The sequence below is a fragment of the Balaenoptera ricei genome, chromosome 18 (genome assembly GCF_028023285.1).
Source record: "Balaenoptera ricei isolate mBalRic1 chromosome 18, mBalRic1.hap2, whole genome shotgun sequence".
In the NCBI taxonomy this organism is placed as follows: domain Eukaryota; kingdom Metazoa; phylum Chordata; class Mammalia; order Artiodactyla; family Balaenopteridae; genus Balaenoptera; species Balaenoptera ricei.
Window position 1 is genome coordinate 17,398,652 of NC_082656.1, and position 22,591 is coordinate 17,421,242.

Genomic DNA, 22,591 nt, shown 5'->3' on the forward strand with positions numbered 1-22,591 from the left:
AGAAATTCCTGCCTCATAAACTTCATTCAGGAGAAGACAGGCAGGTTACAAACAGAATAAATTTGTAAAAGATATATGTTAAGTGGTGATAAGTGCTATCCATAGCACTTAAAATAAAGTAGGAAAGGAGAAAAGAAATTGACGCAGGGAAGGAAGAGAGTTTGCAATTTTGAATAGGATCCATAGGGTCTCTGAGAAGAAGATAATTTGAGTAGAGACACTAAGATTTAAGGATCCAAGTCATGCCAACATCTGCGGAAGAGCACTCCAGGCAGGGGAAATAGCATATGCCAAAGCCCTGGGGCAGGCATGAGCCCAGCCTGTGTAAGCAATAACAAGAAGGCCAGCATGGCTAGAGGGGAGCTTACTAGGGAAAGAGATCAGAGAGGAGGATGGGGCAGCAGATCCTGTGGGGTCTTTCTTGTGGGCCACTGTCAGGATTTTATCTTTTACCTGGAATGTTATGGGCAGCCTTTGGAGGATTTTGAGTAGATGAGTGACATTACGTGACTTACATTTCAACAGGTCTCTTTAGCCGTTGATTATCCCAAGACTCAAAGAGAAGCCTGCTACTACCCTCTTTTTATACAAGAAGGAATCAAGACTCACAGAGGTTAATAAGTGATGTGCTCCTGGTCACCACCGATTAAGGAGTAAATCCATGATTCAACCCGGACTGTTTACTATCGGTTTATAAAATAAAGGAGACTAACAAACTTTATTATTAAGGAACAAAGTGGGATTGGGGGGTTATCTGTGCCAAGGCATAGCATAGCTCCCCAGCCTGTGGGCTTCTGAAGACTTGCTCTCCATTCTCTTCTCTGTTTGGCAACAAATGCTAAGATGCTTAGCATCAGGGCAAAGCTGCACTATTAATCTCGCCTTTTCTCACTGAGGCTTCTCGTGATTCCAAAAGATGACATTTCTAAAATCGTGAGGGTAATAAACTTAAGGCCATAGAGCATGTCTCTTAAGAAGACAGTTTCATGAGCTGTAAAAAGTAATCATGGTTTGTCAAGTCAGCAAATCTCTCCCCTTAGACCTTTCAACCGTCACTTATGCCTGTTTTGGAGAGAGCTCGCTTTTGTTCTTTTCCTTCTCAAAGCTGTTGGTGGGGAGAAATATTTCTTTACCAGAGCGCCCTGAATGTCAGCCCCGACCACTTGGGGTGGATGGAGGATTTTACTCAACAGTTTTTTCTTGGCCTCTCAACTGGGGAGAGGGGGCCTGCTAACCAAAGAACTGTAATTGCAGCTAGAAGATGGTAAATTCCACAGAATAACTCAAGGAAAGTCCAGTTTTCCCAAAAATCAAATGACAATCTTGGTAAAAAAAAAAATTTTTTTTCTGCAATCTTTTCTGCACTGCACTGGTCTGTTTGAGAAGACTCAGCTTGCTAGCATAATTAATACAAAAATAAGCATGTTCCCCCTTTTTTTAAAAAAAAGAATGACATCCCCCTTTTTTAAAAAAAAGAATGGCATAATTAATACAAAAATAAGCATGTTTCCCCTTTTTTAAAAAAAAGAATGACATAATGACATATAAGCAATGCCATATTTAACAGTGACTGGAAATGTAAGCATACTTTTTGTACTCAGATTATATAAATCTGAATGTGATTTGTATCTATTATTGAGTCTTCGATGCTGAGTGTTTTGGCTGGAGCAAGAATCCTTTATAAGCGGGGCAAGGGCCATGTTCTGTTATTTAGGTATACAATAAGAGAGTGTGGATCCCAGCTCCCTCCTTTGCCAAAATATCCATTTGGATGAGGGGCACGACCAGGTGGCTCATGCCAGTGTAGCCTGCTCTGTAGTCAGAGCCAAGATTATGAATTGTGCTCACACAAGATCTCATATGAGACTCATAATGAGCCCAAGGAGTGGCCATCATATCTTCTTTCTTACAAGCAGGGCAACAGGCTCAGAGAAGTAAGCAACTCATCTGAGGATGCTCAGCAAAGAAAAGGTAGACTTGGGATTCCAACCCGGTCCTTCTGAGTCTAAAGCCCAAGGACTTTGGGTACCCTGCACTGTCGGTGTGGCATTGCTACAGCTCTGATTTAAAAAGTAAACTCCTGGGACTTCCCTGGCGGTCCAGTGGTTAAGATTCCAAGCTTCCACACCATGGGCCGCGGCTTTGATCCCTGGTTGGGGAAGTTCCGCATGCCGCGCAGCACGGCCAAAAAAACAAAAACCAAAAAACACCTTTAAAAAGCAAACTCCCCATCATCCCCTATGATCCTTCTCAGGATCTTTTGGTTGTTGAAGATGACCAAGCACCAGCTGTGTGTTCGGTAGCCTGCCCAACTATTTCATATGCCTGGAATGGTGTCCAGGTCTAAACCCCACCGTGAGGAGGCTAGTGAATTGAAAGTATCAGTTGGACTCTATTTAAGGACTGTAAGAGGTTTTAGTCTTAATGATTTAGCTCATCATTCAGCTATAAAGGTTTTCTACTAAGCTGTTCCTTTTCAACAGAGCTTTAATCATTTAATCATTTTCTTGAAGATTTCTATGAGGGAAAAAGGGTTCAGTGACCAAAAGCATTTATTTCATACTCCCTACTATATTCTAATCTCAAAAATTCACAATGTACTTGGCAATGAAAAACTCTGGAAATCCCACAGCAATAAACAAACAAAATTTTAATTTTGTTTAGCACACAATTTCCTCACCTTACTTGAGGATAGTCTGTGCCTGTGTAATCTCTGTTAACATCTCAGAAAATCTAGTTCCTTGGAATATGCTTTAGAAACTCTACCAGAGTTTCCCCTCTAGAACAGAAGCGCCTTTAGAAGAGAGCTTTTTGTTTCCCTTACTTATTGCTGAGTGCTAAGTTTCTAGAATAGTGCCTACCATATAGAAAGTGGTCAATAAATATCGTTTGAATAAATTTATAGATCCTTCTCCTTAATTTTAGCTTTGGTCTTCTAATATTCTAGATAAACTCATCACATGAAAAATTCCATAATTAATCATTTAATGTCAGTTGAACAAAGACCACACTGATGGAAACATTTATGCCAAACCCTCTAAATGAAATGTCTAAAAATTTTTTTTTCTATATTGCTTATAATATTAAAAAGTAAAGGCCATAATGTACTAGCTAAAGATCAAATTAATATACTAAACTAAGTATTTTTCACATGGTAAGTCTATAAGACACCCAAATTTTTGGAAGAAAAGTAAAAACTTTGATCATTCTGATACCCTGCACACAGACATTAAGTATCTTTATACTGAAAACAGCTAATTGACTGGCCATTTTTCACACGTCTTCCAAATGTTGGGTGCAGGGAGGACTCCATCGCTGCAAACCTTTCAGGGAAAGGAAAACGGTAATGTTTCCCCTTCCTTGATTAGGTGTTGTGAGAATTCAGATTGTTTTCAAAGAAAATAGCGTAGACTACACAATACCAAAATCTGGTTGATTTGACCTCATAAGCAAGGAATATTTTTAAAAGCCAGTAATATGTTAGAATTTTAGAGCAAAGCAGGCCTTAGACATCATTCAGCTCAGTGCTGTCATTTGATGGATGAGTAAAGAGACTCAAAGTAATACAGTGACTTTTCCCGACTTCTGTAGCTTGAACTGATGGTGCTGGGAGTTACTAAATCCGAGTTCTGTAGGTTCCAAGACATTTTCTCCACAACACTGCTCCTTTTCTTACTGTGGCCTTTCTGAGAGTTGTCATGCAGAATTGGCCCCCAGGTATCAAGAAAGAGCTTGGGATGAGATGTTCAGAAATGGGAGGATCCTCAAGACTATGTAATGTCACCCTCTTATTTCCCAGTTGAGAAGTATGCAGAGATCCAGTGTGGACAGCTGGAATAATTACCCAGTGAATTCAGGATTCTTTAGAGCAGCACTTTCTAAAAGAACTTTCCGCAATGACGGAAATGTCTAAAACGGTAGATTGAAATACAGCTAATGCAACTCAAGAACTGAGTTTTCAATTGAAATTTTAATATAAATAAGTACAGGTGGCTAGTGGGTACCATATTGGACAGCAAGGCTTTAGAGGGCTAGTCTAGATAAAATAAATTCACTGGGCTTGTTGTACCATCCTCTACTAGGATTTGTTCATGCCTAAACTACCAAAAGGTACCACTTGTTAGAGCATTGTGTTATATACATTTTATAAATACCAGGAGTTCAATATGAGAAAATGAGAAGAAAAAGCATCTTCATTTTTGATTACACAAGTAGTACTAGATTCAATATAAAAGTCATCATAAACAGTCATTTTGCTTTGAATAAATTTATCTTTTCTATAATCCTGGCAAGGAAGTAAAAACATGAAAATGTGTACTAGCTATCTATATCCCTCCCATGTCTTTTTATTTTTGAACTATTCAGATGATTTCTAAAATAAATACAAATTATTTATTTCTAAGTATAACCTCTAAATAATTTGTTAAGGCCAATCTCTTAGCTGCTTTCTTGCAGAGATATGCACTAATCCCATCGTTAAGAAAATAGGCCAGGGAGTTTTGCTTTCTTCTGCCATGTATTGTCTCAGAAGCTAACTGAAACATCTCAACTTGCCTACCAGCTAGCTGTGTCCTGTATCCAATTAGTTTCAGCCCATTATTAGAAAAATAGGAGCATTGTTGAACCGAGAGCTGCATGCAATATTTAGATTTACAAATTAATACAGTATAAAGGCTTCTTCAGAAACTTTCATGCTTTGGTCGGAAAGGCTGGCTCCTTCAAATGATACCATTGATTACCGACATCAGACAGTCGGCCACAAAGAAGTCAGGCGGTGGACACTCAGAGAACTGATTCAAAGAGGGGGTGGTGCTAGCTCCATGGCCTATTACTACGTAATGGGCTCAAAAGGCTCACGTTCTTGTCTCCTTACATGCTTTACCAGACAATTAGGCTTTCTTGTCCTGCTAAAGTCTGGCCTTGAAGACTTGTTTTTCGATGTCCGTCTTCCAAGAGAAAACAAAAAGTTTTAGCTAGATGAAATTGGCCTACGGGAGTACTTCCCCAGCTTTCAGGTGGCTGAATCTCCTCTTTTTAAAATAGCCTTGGTGTCTGCAGAAGCCAAGACTGGTCTACCGATAGGATCCTCCACTTGCCTCACTGGTAGCAGGAGAAAGCCAGTACAGATCAAAACTGGAAGTTCAAGATTTGTCCTATTGTCCAATTTTGTCTAAGACTCTTTGCTTGATAACGGGGAGGGTCACAAGCTTGGAATCAGAATGGAAGCTGCAGACTTTATCTCTAGAGAATTTGTGGTGAAAACTGTGTGGGTAAGTACTTTGACCACAAAGAAGATGAGGAGACCAGATGAGTCCCATGGGCCCATGAGCACGGAAAACTGTTTATGGACCATTTTTTGGATATACATGAAAGACGCCAAAGCAAATTGTAACAAAGCTTCTAAAAGTTGAGACACTCTTTGATGTGACTCATTAATTCAAGGAAAAGGGAAAATCATATACAGAAATTATAAAAAAACTTTGTCACATTATTTTTGATCCAAATCAAGATTCCTAATGTTAAAATAAATATTTTGTGTTTGCATGTGTGTAGGCTGTTATTTTGAGTCAGTAGATGAATATAGATGTCTGAAAACTGGCATGTCAAATCGTTCAGTCCAAACCTCCAGGTATTCCAGCAGGGAGTATTATTTTCCCCAATCAAGCAAAAGAAAAGATACATATTTGAATATTTTACTGACTTGTGAATACAGATCATTACTTCTAACAATCAGGCAGAAAATAGCATCTTGGTTCAATATAATGCCACATGGTATATAATAACAAGCTGCTTTGAAATGTAATTACTTTTATAGAAATATAATCCTTTCACATTTTGTTTTGTTGACAAATATACCAGGCAGCTGCCAGAGGAGTGTCAATGGAACACTTTTCTCAGAAGCATATGCTTCACTTTAGCCAAGAAAAAAAGAAAAAAAACTTGATCAATGTGTATGTGTGTATCATGAAACACTTAATCAGAAAGATATACAGTTCTTTCTTTTCCATAATCATGAGACCTGAGATTTTCTCGAGGGAAATGTTCCAACATGAGAAAGAAAATACATAGTTCAAAAAGCCCATGTTTTCAATTTGCTGCCACATGGTTTAAATTATCTATGTATTTATTAAGGGCACTAAATAGGCAGCTTAATTTAGGGAGAGGGGTCATTCAAGTTGAGAAAAATCATGTTTAATCCCTTAGCTCACTGCAGGTTGATTATGCTTTTTAAATGCATACAGCCTCAGCTAACAAAATTCCCCATGATAAGAAGGTCCCCTGTCTGCTTCTAAATTCGTTGGCTGCCAATAACAATGGAAACTTGTTAAGATCCTGGCTCCAGGCCCAGCCTCTCTGGGTATCTTCCAAATTAGGGATTTGTCAGTTACTTTCTCTTTATGTTGCCAGTGTGCTCGCCTCCAATTTGGGGGTCACCCTCTCTGCTCCTGGCATACCATGTGTTTGTTACATTACTATAAGTGGAAACAAAAGGACCAGGGCATCAGAGTTCCTTTCCTTGTATGATAAGTCTGCCTTGGTTTTCTCTCTGGACAGGGGATTCAGTAGGTCTGAGGGGAACCAGGAGGAAGACATGGTTAGATGTCAGGAGTTGGAAATTTGAACACTTGCTGGATATTTGATGACCTTACAGAATTTTAATATTTTTAGGCAGAATAATGCAATAGTTATGTTTTTCAGAAAGCATCCTTATGTTTTAAAAATACAACATGAAATATTTTAGATGAAATTATATAATGTCTGTAATTTGTTTCCAAATAATATGGAATGAGAAAGTAGACGGGGATACAGTTGAAACAAGATAGGCCATGAGTTGATAATTGTTGAAAGTGGTTGATGGGTACAACAAATTCATTAGATTATCATGTTAATTTTGTGTACATAGTTGATATTCTCCATAGTACAAACTAAAACAAAATGCCAAAAAAGAAAAAACTGAAGAAAAAAAGTGCCTGATAAGAATACAAGATCCCCAAATAGCCCTTTTTGGACTATCAACAAATCTTAAAGAAACAAGGTGAGAATCCAAGAAGGCTTGAAAACCTGACTTTCAACCTTTGTTTAGCATTTATGAAACAGTATGTTGCTGCTCTGTGCTTTGCCCTGAGTGTTATACGACTCTAGTGTTTTGTATTGTATGGTTCTCTGTTCTATCAAACATTGCTGGGGAGGATCCAGAGGCTGAGAAACTCCTCTCTAGAAGGCTTAAAGCGTGGCTGAGGCTGACCAGCCTCGCTCCTTGGGTCTCCAACCTCCGTATCCCATATTCCCAGGGCTGAAACGCCCTGGGTCATTTCTCCATGGCCCCCAAACACAGCACAAATGGATTCTCTGCGTGGATCTGGCTGCAGATACACACAACCAGTCTTCAAGTTCCACCTATTTTTATTTTCAGCCCACCCCGTGTGGCCAGACAATGGCAGGAAGCGTTTCTCCCAGTGACCCCCAGTTGCCTTCCTTCCTCCTCAGTTTGTTGCTGTGGCTTTGGTTGTCTTAGACCCTCCGTGTGCTAAAAGCAGCCCCTTTCAGGACTTCCTGAGACTCTGGGCTATGTCCTTCCCTGCTCTGAGCAGTTATTTTGACGACCAGAGTGTGGACCCCATTCTTAAACAGGCCCAGCACTGTCAGCTGAAGACCTGGGTGACAGCCCCAGGCATAGGCTTCTTAGTCTTGTGCCCAATTCCAAAGGCAGGAGGCACTCTTCCTTTCTTAGGGCAGCTCCTGCAAGCCTCATCTTGGAGAGTTAGCCCTGATCTTAGATAATGGATACCGTGGGCTTCAGATTTTGACATTAAAAGTTCCTGCAGGGCTTCCCTGGTGGCGCAGTGGTTGAGAATCTGCCTGCCAATGCAGGGGACACGGGTTCGAGCCCTGGTCTGGGAAGATCCCACATGCCGCAGAGCAACGAGGCCCGTGAGCCACAATTACTGAGCCTGCGCATCTGGAGCCTGTGCTCCGCAACAAGAGAGGCCACGATAGTGAGAGGCCCGCGCACCGCGATGAAGAGTGGCCCCCACTTGCCGCAACTAGAGAAAGCCCTCGCACAGAAACGAAGACCCAACACAGCCATAAATAAATAAAATTAAAAAAAAAAAAAAGATCCCAAATTATTTGACATTCCCCCCTTGAGAGGTAAGGATCTATGTGCTTTCTTCTCGAAAAAAAAAAAAAAAAAAGTTCCTGCAAAGTGATCTGGGCCTCAGCGGAATATCTTCTTCCTTGGTTTGGCCTGAGGTACCTCTATCCAACCACTTCAAACAAAGGTTCTTGAGAAAAAAGGAACAGAGTAGTATAAGAACAGATCATCATTAACACACTAAACAGTAGATCAAGCCTGAGCAGAGGAATTCAAGTATAAGAACAAATCGTCATTAAGGACCAACAGACTAAACAGTAGATCAAGCCTGAGCAGAGGAAATCACTCACATCCTGTACCAGAATCTCTAGTGCTCAAGTACTTCTTTCATTTGACATCACATTTTACTTTTATTCTTGAGGGTACTAAGAGGTTGAATAAGAAAAAGACTGGTTTGAGAAAAATGAGATTGACCTGGCCCTAACCAGCCACTAACCAGCCCCCTTCCAGCAATCTGACTTTGGATGCACTTGATTTCATTCATTTATCCAACATCAAGCACCTACTATGAGCCAACAATAGTACTAGGCACTGCAGGGACAACATATACAGGTAAGAAATGGGCTTTGTTTTTAAGAAGTCCATGGGAAAGCAGACCAATAAATAAAATATAAGCCACCCAGTATTGTGAGATTTATAGTATAGAGTGCTAGGGTGTAGGGTCCAGGGATCTCCAAGAAGGGAATGGTCTACTCTACCTGGTTCATGGAGAAGAGGATGATCAACAAGGGCTCACTGCACCTCAGTCTTCCTGTGTTATTGTAAGAAAGTCAGACTAGAGTATCTATAATTATTCTTCTTTTAGAAGTGTATAAGTGTCTCTGAATTTATATAACTGGGGGACCAAGGCACAGAAGTGTCGGTGACTTGCCCATAGTCCTACAAAGAGTTTGTGGCAAGGCAAAGGCTAGGACAGGGGCTTTGTGATTGCTGGCTCAGTGTTCCTTCTATCAGGCACTAACTCAGTCTCAGTGCTAAGAGTCACCTTGCAGCGTTAATTAATTCAAATATGTCTGCTTATTTCATTCAAAACAAGGCTTGAAAAATCACCAGAGGTTTCCAGCTTGAACCTAATTTTGAATGAAGGGAAAGAACTGTTCTGCAAACTCTCTCCATTTTCCTCGCAACACTGGGGCTCTTTGCAGAAGTCCCTTATGGTAAAAAACAAAACAAAACGTAGTGCTCATTCCAATAAACTTGCAGTCAACCCTAGCCCAGAAGCAAAATCCCATGCAGAGAATATAACCCCTTGTTCCTCACAAATCTAAAAGAGAAAGAGATTTGTGAGTAGAGCTTTCAGCTGTGCGAATAGACCATTGTTGGGCGTCTCGTTGAAAATTCTACTTTAGAACTTGTTTCTTTTCCACTGATACCCTAAATTTTTTCCTTGTGTACCTATCAATAGCAAAAAGGAGAGTTCCAAAACAGGAAGGAAATGTAGAGAATGAGAGAAAGAGAGTGAGGAAGAGAGAGGGAGAGAAAGAGAGAGGAAAAATGCACTGTGGAGTTCAAATGAACCTGTAGCTAATGACACCTGCACTTTGCCAACTCCAGTCTGTCCATACTCTATAAAAATGCCACATTTAGGAGTGTCATGAACCTTGATTCTTTGTCAGATCAGCAAAGGTTTCACCATCTGACTCTAATGTTTCTAATGCTTACATCTCAAAGGCTCAAAGTTGAGCAAGACTGGGATCATAGAACAAAGGATCAAGTACACAATCCCTTCTGGATTGCTCACCTTCTGGATTCTAAGACCTCAGTTGGAAGTGTGGCTGATTGCTAATTGTGTCTCCAAATCTCTTCTCCCAATTTTAGCTGAGCACATGGATGTCCAGGTAACTACTTCATTTTCTATCTTTTCTTGCAGCTACGTGAAACCAGTGACTGGGTCCCCACCAGTAGGATACAATCTGAAATGGCGTGTGCCACTTTTGGATCTTGCATTTAAAATAATTGGTGGGTGCTCCCCCAGATTATTTCCTCCTTCTCATTGTCTGTAAAACAATGAGAATGGAGTGTCACTCTGAAACCAGAAATGGAAGCCATGTGTTAAGAATGTCAGAGTCTTCTTACTGGCCCTGAACCATTCTTATCTGAGCAGTAAAGTGAGAGAGAAATAAATTTCCATCTGATTTACACCACCGTAGAGTGGGGTGTCTTTGTTATAGCAGCTCCCCTCTACCCTAACAACCCCACGGTTTGAGGTCAGAGACCAGCCTATAGACCTATCCATGCTTTCTCAGGGACATAGTCTCACTTTGGCATTGAGAGTGGGCAAAGCAGAGCTGAGCCAACTTCAGAGAAGTTACCACATGAAGTATTCATTTCTAGATATCTGTCCTAAGGAAATGGTGAAATCATGAAAAAATCAACACGGTATGTATTCGTTATGAAACTAAGAATTGAACTCCATCACCTTGAACAACAAGAGTGGGGTGATTAATTAAAATATGGGCTATCTATCTAACATTTTATCTTATTCTAGAAAGGATATAAAGTGTAACCAGTGGGGGGAAAAACATGTTTCTGTAGAATGTGTTCGTGTGTGTGTGTGTGTGTGTGTGTTGTGTGTGTGCGGAGGGGGTGTGTAGGGAGAGACTATGCAGTTTTATCAAGCTCCCCATTATGTTGATATACATGCAGGTTTGAGGAACCACTGTTTCTTTTATCTTAATCATATGATGATTTTACTGAATATTTTAAAAGGCAACAATAAAATTTCCAGGGAAACCTTGCTAAAAATGTGTTTTGAAAGTAGTATAAATAAATGGAAACTGATTCTTTCACATCCGCAAGCTCACCAATGCCCTCGAAATTTTGAAAACAAAGTTTTAAATATTAAGAGCTCTTTCTTTCTTTAGTTTTTCTCAACATTTCAGCAACCTGTGTCACGGAGAGGAGAATGATGCAGCAAATGAGTAGCAAGGATGAAACGGGTCTACCACAGTGAGTTCTAGCCTCATGTCGTCTGAAAAAAACCAAGAGAACCACTATTTTAGACCCACGTTTCCATTCCAAAGGCAAGGAAAATGAGGCTTCTATAGAATCCACACTCATCTGGGCTCTCGGTCCAAGACTGAATATCAGAGGTATGCAATAAAGGCTCAGTGGATGAATAAATAGATGAATGTCGGTTCTCAGGACTTCTGAACCTTCCCTAATCATTAATGTTGACCATGCAGAAATCCAAGTGTTGCTCAAATTACCTGAGCTCTAAACCAGTGGTTTTCGATTTTAGTACATCCAAGAATCACCTACAGAGCTTATTTTAAAAATGTGTGTCCCTGGGCCCACCTCCAGAGGGTCTTACTAAGTAGGCTTAGAGTGGGAACCAGGAATCTGCATTTTTATCAGCACTTTGGGCAATTCTCTTCTAGGAACATCTTTTGAGAAACACTGCATACATATCATGGGCACAAAATATTGTGGCATTGTTAGCTTGAAAGGAGCTCTACTATCAATCAAAATGGATCATTGACACTAATAGATTTAGTCACATGATTAATTAAAATTTTGTCCAATATTTAACCAAGAGTAAAGAGTCTGGGAAGCTGGCTCAACTGATGTTGTGGCTGGTACTTTGAAGGTTTCGATGGATGTATATGCTTCTATCTTACCATCTAGACCTGGTCATTGGGGTTGTCTTCAAGTCAGGAGACATCAAAAAAAAAAAAAAAAAAAAGTCAGTCAGACCAGGTAGCTCTAGCCAGACATTTTAGTGAAAAGGGATAATTACAAAATAATTGTTTTTTAAAGGTGAATTTATTCCCGTACCTGTCCCCCAAAGCAGGATGAAGATAGGAAAACATTGACGCAATGGTGGTGTGAGATTATGCTGAGTCAAACATGACTAATGCTGGATCAAAAGTCAAAACAGGAAAGAAATATGCATAAAAAAAAACCCTCCAAAATAAAAGAAATTAATCATAGGAATTAGTATTCTTAGTAAAAGGAACCAAATGTTTAGATTTAACATTGTCACTCCATTCTGGTTTTCTTTGTCTGGTTTTCTTTGTATCTCTCCTTGAACACTTTTATAAACTTCTCAGACAGAAAAAGTCTTTTTGTCTGTTGCTGTCTGCTGGCATGAAAAATATAGCTTTTTTCATATAACGGGAAAATAAGCTACTGACTCTGTTTCCAGGTCTTGTCTGACATTAGTATCACAAACCACACACACAAGGGCCAGTGGTGTCAGCACCCCACTGACAGCCTCTCATCCTGTCCCCGAGCATCCTTCACAAAGATTTGCCTGCAGGGGTGACAAGAAGTGTGACCACCATCTGAATGCTGTAGCAGGACCAAGGGCCCCACGAGGAGCACAGCCGTGTCCAAACGTGTGCATCGTGTGCCTCAAGATTGCCAGAGATCCCTTTCAGAGTATTAGGAAACTCCTCAGCAGGGGTCAGAGCCACGAGGACATTTCTAAGAGACATTCAGAGTTTTCCGTTTCTGCTGAATGTATCTTGTATCTTATGCACTAGACAATCCTGCCTCACAGCTGCATTGAATCCTGAATTCTTCCAGTATTCTTGGAAAAGAATACCCCTCAACCAACATTGCTGAGATTGGCACCATGATTTATAATCTGGAAGGAGAAAGCCGGTTTCTTTTCAGTGTCTTCTCTTGGAGACAGCAGCCCGCTTGCCTATCACCTCCCCCCCGCCCCACTGTTCCCACAGCCCACCCATGGGCCTGCTCATCACCATGTGGTAGGCAGTCCTCTACTTCCTTCTCATAATACTAAGACCCATATCCTCCCCCCAACACACCACAAAAACCAAAGGAATGGAATGAAAGCGGGTGACACACAAGGCAGATGTGTGACGAACTCAGATTCTGGAGTCACACAGCCCTGGATTCCAGTCCCAGCTGGTCACTTACCACTGCCTGACCTTGAGCGGCTTACTTTAACTCCCTACACCTCCGTTTCCACCCCAACTTTGAGATTAAAGCAAGGCGACACGCTCAAGGCATTTAGTATGGTTCTAGCAAGCTCTCAACACTGAGGTCTCAGTAAAAGGGAGGTAATAGTAATAAGCATGGAACTAGTAGTCAGGGTGGAGGCTGATAAACTGTTTTACTGTGTCATCTCTCAGGCTTTCCACAAAGAAAAGAACACAGAAAACTCTTATTCCCTGGGGCTGTACATCAAGCCAGTACTCGGTAAGCAAGATTCTAGATATTTACAGACCTGACAGGCCTACAGAACAGATCCCTGACTTTTTTGTAGTACTTTGTTCGCTTTTAAACTCTGCCATTTCAATGATGGTTCTCTGGAGAATGAACCATTATTTGGTTTTTAATATTGCCTACGTAGCCACGCGTTAAAGGGGGCAAAGACCGGCCAGCAGTCCTGGACTCTATTACAAGGCCCCATGAGGCTCTCTGTCCTCTGGCTGTCTGAGGAGTCACCAGTGACGTCAGCCAGATAGCTGCCACCGCTCACAACCCCAGGCTGCTGAAATGAAAAGCGTCCCCACTTTCTCCTCCTTGGCTGTAGCTGGAAAATTTGGAGTCTCTGGGGGTGGGGAGCGTGGGGGGAGAACGCAGCCGAGAAAGCCAGTCAGCAGAGGGGGCCAGTGGTGCCAGCGATTCATGTCTCTGTGACTTGCCACAGACACTGTGGGCATTGTTTAAAATCACACAGAAATTGTTCTACACGGCCCTCAATCTTATTAGCTGCCCAGCCACTTTTCCACATTAATCATTCAAACTGACGTGAGTAAATAATACCACATGTGGTCGTGATGACAGTTGTCTCCATAATGTATTCGTCTCATGGTACTCATGGTTTTTGCTAAAAAACAGTGTCAGTAAATGACTTTAGAAAATTCTGCCATCAGAATAACCGGCTGTCTTTATGAGGAAAAGTGTAACACCTTGGAGACCTCTGTTGGGAGAAGCCAAAGGCAGGTGAGAGTGGTGAGTTGTGCTCTCAGCCTAATGATGCCTTATGACTCTGACAAGACATAGAAAAAATTACTAGCACTCAGAGTCCCCAATCTCTGTGCATTTCACATGCACGCGTGCTGCCCCACTCCCAACTGTGTCTGTTACGAGCATTTTTGCACAATGCTCAAGCAATCTTTGTTGAAAACAGACGTAATCCTTGGGACAAGCACACCCTTCCTTCTCATCTTCCTTCCTTCCCCCCTCAAATACTGAGCACAGGGTTTGTGCCTAGTTTTGTGCTAGATGCAGGAGATCCCAAGAGGGAAGGCACAGTCCTGGCCCTTGAGGAATAGAGGTTGGTAGGGTCCGGGGAGAGGATACACAAACAAACCAGGACCACACAGTGAAACATGTACATCAGGTTCAAATCCCAGATGAACATTATGCACAAATAGTTGAAAAAATTTAGCCATCTTTGTGGGGGTCATAACGCCTTTTGAAATGAGTAGTCTCAAAAGATGTAGGTTGGAGAAGTGGGGGAGGAGTGTGGCTGGGATGGAAGAGCGCTGGCCATCAAAGACACAGCGAAGGTACAATGCCAGTGGCCAGTGGGTCTGAGACTTGGAGCAGATGACAGGGGCAGCTTTTTAGGGCTGGGCAAACACATGGATCAGAATAAGAACATCCCATAGAAATTTACATGCTTGATTGATTAAGGTCAAAACCATCCTTCCCAGTTGATCCTTGGGGGTTTGGTTGAGGCAAAGCTTAGGAAAATGTTCCCAAATCTTGACAAACCATCAGAATCACCTGAAAACATTTTTATAACCCGACCTCAGACCTGCTGAATCAGAGGCCTCGGGAATCTGTTTTTTAAGAGCTGGAAATTTATCTGGAAGTTGCCCAGCAGAGTAACCACACTGACTCTACTGAGACTGCCAGCGAACCTGTAAGAGCTGACTGAGGAGTGAGCTGAAGCCCAGCCAAGCTTCAGCCTAGTCATGCCCGCTGTCAGAAGAGAAAAGCTTTTGAGGCATTAACCCTCCAGTGAGAATTGTTAGTCTTTGTTCCCTCAAGAGTAATTTGAGAAAGAGAGAGACCTGCCATCTGCAGTGGTGGACATTCAGGAGTCATACAGGCAAAGGGGACAGCATAGGTTTAAGACTCTCAAAGTTGGAAGAGGCCATCTAGGCTATGCCTCCACCCAAAGAGAAGTCCACTCAACAACATGCCTGCTCAATGACCATTCAGTCTTTGCTTGAATACATCCAGAGACAGGAAGCTCACTACCTCCAGAGGAAGCTTGTTCCATTGTGTTACAGCTCTTGCTGAGTCAAAGGAAAACAGGAAGAACTTGTGCAACTTTTTGCAACTTCTCCTTTGCTCTTCCTGCTGATATTTTGAAGAACATACCTAATTTTGCCTTCAAATATTTGAAATCTCCTATCAGATGCCCCAAATCTTTTCTCACAAGTCAAACTTCCAGACCTTTCCACTACCCATTTTGTAACAAGTTTTGAGACCTTTCTAGATGTCATGGCACTTTTAAATCACAGTATGTAGGTCCTCACCCTCCCCCCTCCCACCGAACCAACACACACAGAGGGCTTCTCTTGCCCATACCCAGCCCATGGTTGCAAAGACAAGGAAGTCTCTCAGGCAGCCTGGGCAATGCCTCTGAGATGGTGGAGAAACTGAGGTTCCATCTTCCGTCCTCAGCCTTGTCAGGACTCTTTGGGGAAAGAGCCTGAGCTCTTGGCGCTTCCTGTCATAATTACAGCAGACACGTGGCATAAACCTCTCTTTCTCCCCAGAAGGGCAGTGAGCCTTTCTTACCAGAGTGCTGAAGGGGTGAGACTCTGTTTCTCAGTCCAGGATTCTGGCCATTTGGAAAAGAAAAAGGAGCTGAATAAATAAGTCTAGTGACTGCTTTCCCACCCGAGGCTCTGCAGCGAGCATTCGCATTTGGAGTCCTCCAGCAGCGCTGCTCTCAGTCTGCGTGCAGCCCATTCCATGGTGACCCTCAGCCTTACAAGCAGGGCACAGCTGCAGGACAGTGCTTGGCCTCAGAGCTGGGACAGGGGCAGGGTGGTGACTGGCAGTGAGGTGGAAGTTAACAGAGACACCGTTAAGTAAGCTGCAGCCCAGGTTCCTGACACCGGCTTTCTGACAAAAAGGAGCTAGACCCATCTCTCTCTTGTCACTTTCCTCACTCCCCTGCCCCCAAGCAGCATCGGACCTATTTTTGAACACAGGATATGAGGAGGCTCAGACCTAACAGCACGCTTTCTGCATAGCTCATCGCACAGGGAATCTGTATCACTCCGGGGGCAGGGACCCCAATCGGCTATTCACACAGATCAGCTTGATCCTCTGCACCAGATCTTCTGCCTTGGGTTTAGAACAGAGGGGCCCCACTGTTAAACGGGGGTTGGGTACCAGAATCATCTGGGGAGGTGTTTGAAAATATTCACGGCTTGGGGGAAAAGAAGAGGGTTTGCACTGCAGATTTCATGCGTCCCCTCTTGCTGTGGAGGAGTGTGGACAGGCACCCACAGTGTAAGTTGACAAACCTCCCCAGCTGACTCTTACTTGATGAGAACTGCTGGTTTAGATAGGACAGCAAGTCAAGTCTAAACTCACCTGTCTCTCATTTACATGAAAGCATACAATAAAAGTGTCACCATCACCAGGGCTAGAAAATCCCTGGAAGCAAACACTTGAAGGCTACCAGGACTTTCTCCCTTGACTGCATGCATCTTTTTCTTTCTCTGCATTTCCATTATCCTTTCTGGTCAGCTTCATCCCCAAGCTGGGAATGTGGCTGCTGAAGTGTTTTCAGTGTTCTACTCCAGAGCTCCTGTTCCAGATTAGGACTGGAGTTTTTTCTCCAGCAGCAGTCTGACCTAAGGCTCTCCCCATGTCCTTCTGCTTGCCTTGAGGTCTCATAAGCCCCTTCCCATCCCGTCCGAGCACAGAAGTATGAGCTGGTGTTGAAGAGTCACAGAGACTTAAGCTCTATGGCAGATGCTGTGAGCTGGCCGCCCCACATGCATTCCCCTCTCTTCCTCACTAATAAAACCCCAGTTTTTGTTTGATGTTGAAGCTAGGGGTGGCCATGGAACAAAGTTCTGGTTAATGTTATATAAGCTGAGGATTTCTGGGAAAGTTGTTGTTTTCCTCAGGCTGCCATTTCCTATTTCTACTTCATTTTCTTTCTGCTTTGGAAAGATAATGTGTAATCTGGTGGTGCAGCAACCATTTTGCAACCAGGAAGCAAAAAGCTTACAGATAAAGACCTATGGGTTAAGAGTGGTGAAATGGAAAAATGGAGCGAAACTGGGTCCCTGATGGCATTGTTATAGAGCCCTAGCCTGCCTAATCGGAACTTCAATTGTGTAAGATTTCTATTCTCTGTTTAAACTACTGTGGTCAGGGTTTTTTGAAGTCACTCAATTCACCTACTTAAAAATTATTTATTGAGTACTTACTTTGTGCTAGGCACTGCTCTAGACAAAATGTAACCTCCCTGACTTCATGAAACTTACATTCTAGTTGGGGAGGAAAATAAAACAATAAGTCTGTTGTGTAATATATGAGATAATCATAGGTGCTAATAGAAAAAAGAAGCACAAAAAGAGTTTTAGAAAGTTTAGGGGGAGGGGAATGGAGAGGAAGTTACCTTTTTAGACAGGGTGACCAGGAAAGTTTTCATTGAAAAAGTGACATTTGAATACAGACCAAAAGGAGATGAGAGAGCCAGCCTTGCAGGTGTCCAGGGGAAGAGCTGTCCAAGAAAGAGAACAGCAAGTGCAAAGGTCCTGGAGCAAGAGAATGCCTGGTATGTTTAAGCAACAATGATGAGGCCAGGAAAGAGTGAAAGAAGAATATTGAGATGAAGCAGAGAGAAAATGAGGAGCCACAATAAGAGGATCTTCTAGATCATCATAAGGACTTGGGCTTCCATCTGGGTAAAGCGGGGAGCCACTGGAGAGTTTAAGCAGAGGAGTGACATGATCTGACTTTCACTTTAACAGGCTTCCTCTGGTGCCACCTTGAGATGGGGGCAGAAACAAGAAGGCTTGTGAAATAATCTATGGAGAAACGATGGCAGCTTGGACTGGAGTGGCAGCGTGAAGTGGGAAAGGGCAGTGGGATTCTCGGAACAGAATGGCAAAGCCCACAGGGTTTGCTGATGGAGTGAAAGTGGAAAGTGTGAGAGGGGAGTCAAGGGGGACTCAGCGGTTTGGACCTGAGCAAATGGGAGAAGGAGTTACCGTGAACTGAGTGTGAGAGGACTGACTGCAAGAGAAGGGGGTTTGGAGGGCAGAGGATCAGGCACTCGGCACAGCCCAGCTGGTTCAGGCTCCATTATGGACAGACATGAAGCGGAGGATGTGCCCTGGACTCCCTGAGCCCCCGTTTCTTCTCTGCTTCCTTCCCAGTGAAATCTCCTCTTCCATGTTCACATCTCTGGTGCCAGTTGGTGATGCTGGGGCTTCTGAAAGTGCTGGAATCAAGATTCTGTTCTGTCCTTTCTGTGCTACTTCATAAGGCAAGAAAAGGGGCCAAGCGAACATTTTAGCAATGTTTTCAATTAAAAGAATGGAAAAGCTTCTGTTTGCTTAAGATTTCACAGTGAGGTCATGTTTCATAAAGTCTAATAACTCGATGCAAGGCCTCTGCTTTTTCCTGGGGGAGAACAGACCCCTGAGGAGTGGTCAGCTACCAGCTGGGCAAGGATGACCACTCCTCTCATTTGAATAGCCTTCACAGTTACTGAGCAACCTCACGGTGCTTTCATCTCACATTATCTGATTTTCAACTAAATCTCACAAATTCTCTCTAATCTATGGTTAAGGAAACTGAGGCTCAGAGAACCCAGGCCACTCAAAGAAGGCCATCTAGTCAGAAATCAGCAGAGGCAGAATTTTAATTCGAACTTTCAGCTCTAAATTTGATTCCTCATTTTCTATCCTACACACAGCCCTTTATCCCCATGTGTCCTGAGTTCGGTTGAATTTGTGAAATAGCAGTAAGACTTTTAAGCAGGAACTTTATACAATTCCTTGTGCGGGGGCCGATGGGGGGGGTACCTTTGCTTATGTCAGCTGTACTCCAAAGCCTCAGTTTTTCTGTGACTCCAGCGAACAACTGCGATTCACTTGTTGCAGAGGAATGTGGATTGATTCCAGTGAATAAAAGATAGATTAAAAATGTGACCTAAACGATCTCCTTCATAATGGGGCCGCTGTGCTATATCTTACAAAGACTAGCCAAACTTGTGATGAAAAATCGTGACTGGTCATTACAGAGTATTGAGTAGAGTTCCCTGTGCTATAGAGTAGGTTCTTATTAGTTATCTCTTTTAATATATATAGTAATGTGTATATATCAATCCCGATCTCCCAATTTCACCTATATGGGAAAAGAATCTAAAAAAGAGTGGATATATGTATGTGTATAACTGATACACTTTGCTGTACAGCAGAAACTAACACAACATTGTAAATCAACTATACACCAATAATAATTAATTTTAAAAAAAGAATCACGATGGGGAGCCCCCCCTCCCCAAAGCCCTCCTCCCATCTCCTAAACCCCTCTTTCATTTCCATAGGACCAAAGCAGAAAAAATTCTCCCTTCTCTCCTTCTTTCAAGCATTCCCTTCTGTTCTCCACGCAGCAGTGGGATGTGGAAGAATGTCCTCTTATGAAAAATGGGGGTTCAAGGGAAAATAGCAAAGTTGGCCATGTGTGACAAGGAAAGGAAAGGAGGCTCTCGCCTTTGTCCCCTCCTGATCCTGTAAGATGCCTTCACCACAAATTGCCTGGTTCATTCTTTCTCTTTTTATCGTTTCCAGAGATCTTGAAGTCCCACCTTTTGGGCAAACTCCAGGTAGCCTCAGGAAGCATTCTGAGTGTAGGCGACAAGGGGAGAGGTAGGGTGTGAGCCTTCTGCCAGTGGTATAACTGTGCCCAGGCCCTGCCAGGCAGTTTTTGTAGAGGCACTTTTACTCAAAACGTATTATGAGTGTTTCAGAAACAACGAGGGTTAGAAATAACAAAAGGCAGATGTTGGCTTGTTTTGTGAGAAATGGAATTAGCAAATGAGATGTTCATGGGCCCTGCAAGTGTAATTTAAGACAGAAATATCAAATGTTGGCTTCCAGCCTTCTTGGTGCCCGAGACACTCCCTGGAATTGGATCAGGAGCCATGCGATGCAAAATACCGCGCCAACCAATTCATTTCAGGGCACAGGAGGGAGAAAACTAATATTTCTCCAAATTTATTCCAAGATAGTCACATCTGCATGACTCCTGGGACACAGGGATCATTTTGAAGATGGAATCAACTTAACTCTTTTTCATGTTGTCTTATGGACAAATTATACCTGTGGGGAAAGTTCCAGGCTTCCCTTTTACCCTCTAACAGTCTCCTTCCAGGCAGGGTAATATAGTGGAAAATGACACTGGACATGGGGTCAGAGCCCTGCCCTGCTCCCTCCTTGCCAGCTTTTGATCCTGGAGAACCATCTCGGCAGTATCTGTGGGCCTCTTGTGTATTTGTAGAATGAAGAAACTGGGAAAATGATCACTAAAAACTTATTTCCATCAACTCCATGCTTGTCACTTCTTCACAGGCCACTTTATCTGCTTTTATTTATTTTGCTAAGGTTTTCTTTCTCCTCGATGAGAAAGATAGGCAAAAGAAAATGGGAGAAAACCCTGTGACTCTTCAGTTTTGAATTTCTCACATCAAGCACTTGGATTTTTCAGGACACTTTTGTGAAAAACAACTTAGAAAACTTCCTGCAGGATTCAACATGGTGTTTTCTACTCAGTGGGATAATGAAAAAAACATATTTTATTGACCTGACAACTTATACATTTATAGATACATATAGTTCAGTAGGACTACCATTGGAAAATTATATGAATTGGTACCAGATTACATCTTCTCCTGGGTATCTGGGACTTGGAGCTAATCTCAACAAAGGAATATCTTAATTTCCCTCAATATTCTGGAATCTGTTGCATTATATTCAGTTCCTCCAAGCAGCTGACATTTCCAGGCTCTGCCTCCCTTGGTCACTGACTGGTTAGTCCTAGGAAAGGGCTACTGTTCTCCATTAAAATTGGAAACAAACTGCAGTTGGCAAGAACACTGGGCAGGTGGGCACTAGTTCCCTTTACTTCATCTTCACCCCAAGGGAAAATGGGAAAATTCATGAGACAAGTTATGTTATTTATTTGCTTAAGAACTTCCCTTCTGCCATTCCCTCCATATGGTTCATGTTTTCCTTCTGAATTGGTGCTTTCACAGTACAAAACTGCCTTTGTTGAGAGGCAGTAACAGGTGTGTTGTGAGAGAGGGAGCGTGTGAGAGAATGGGAGAAAATGTGCATCTGTGTGTGAGAACGCGGACGGCAGAGTGTGAGTTTTGTGTGTGCAGGTGTCCATGTAGTCTAAGGCACGAAGACCCAGTGTGCTCAGGGAATTCCTCAGGAGAATATAGTCACATAATATTTAAGAGCTCTTGGCTGAGAAATCTATGCACCATCTGTGAACACATCCCTTCCAGAGAGATGCTGCAAAACCACCTTTGATTCCTAAGACAGACGAAGCAAATGCATTTCAGCAAAAGAGTTCTGATGAAACTAGCTCAGCAATATTCACTTTGTCTTGCTTTTCTCCCTAAACAGTGTCTCAGACAAAGCGTGGGCTTCAGGCCAGACAGACTGGACTTGCATTTCAGCCAGGTACTCCTCAGTGTGGGGATGTTGGGTGATTTACTAAATTTCCCCAAGTCCCAATTTTTTTACCCATAAAAACTGGTAACAATGCCCAAACTCACAGTGTAACTGGGGGAACTCAGTGCCCAGGCACGGTGGTCACTCAATAAATGTTAGTTCCTTTCCCATAAATGCAATTCTTAGACCAGATTGAGCAGAGATGGGAAAAATTCTTCCCATGTGTTCAGGTAGGTAATTGACAAGGTCCAAATTGCCTTCTAATTTGCCAACAAAGGTTTTGAACTCTTGTCCTTTGGCATGGTAAAGATGCTTGAGATGCTGCAGTTGCATGTTTTTGCTTTAAGCTCATCTTCTCTACAGAACACTGCAATGACTGTGCACCGCTTTTAAGACACAAAAGCACTCCTTCCGCTCTGCTTTTAGCAGATCCTGACCCCCAAGCTGTTTTCATGGGGATGGTACTGGAGCTGTGGCCAGCCTAGGAAGTCTATCTGGACTGATTCCCATTGTGTCCAGTGGCACATGGGATGGACTGCTGCCTAGGATATGCTCCATGGCAGTGAGACCACACACGACAGACACATCTTTTGGGGAAATGTAAAACCAGGACCCTTTGATTCATCAGCCCGACAGAGCAAGCCACTCAATTAGACTCTGGTTGAGAGGGAAGACTTGCTCCCTGCTTTTCAATAGCCATCACAGTATTGTGGAAAGAGAATGGACTTAGGAGTCAGAAGAAAGTTCAAATCCCACAGCTGCCACTATGATACAAAAGCAAAAC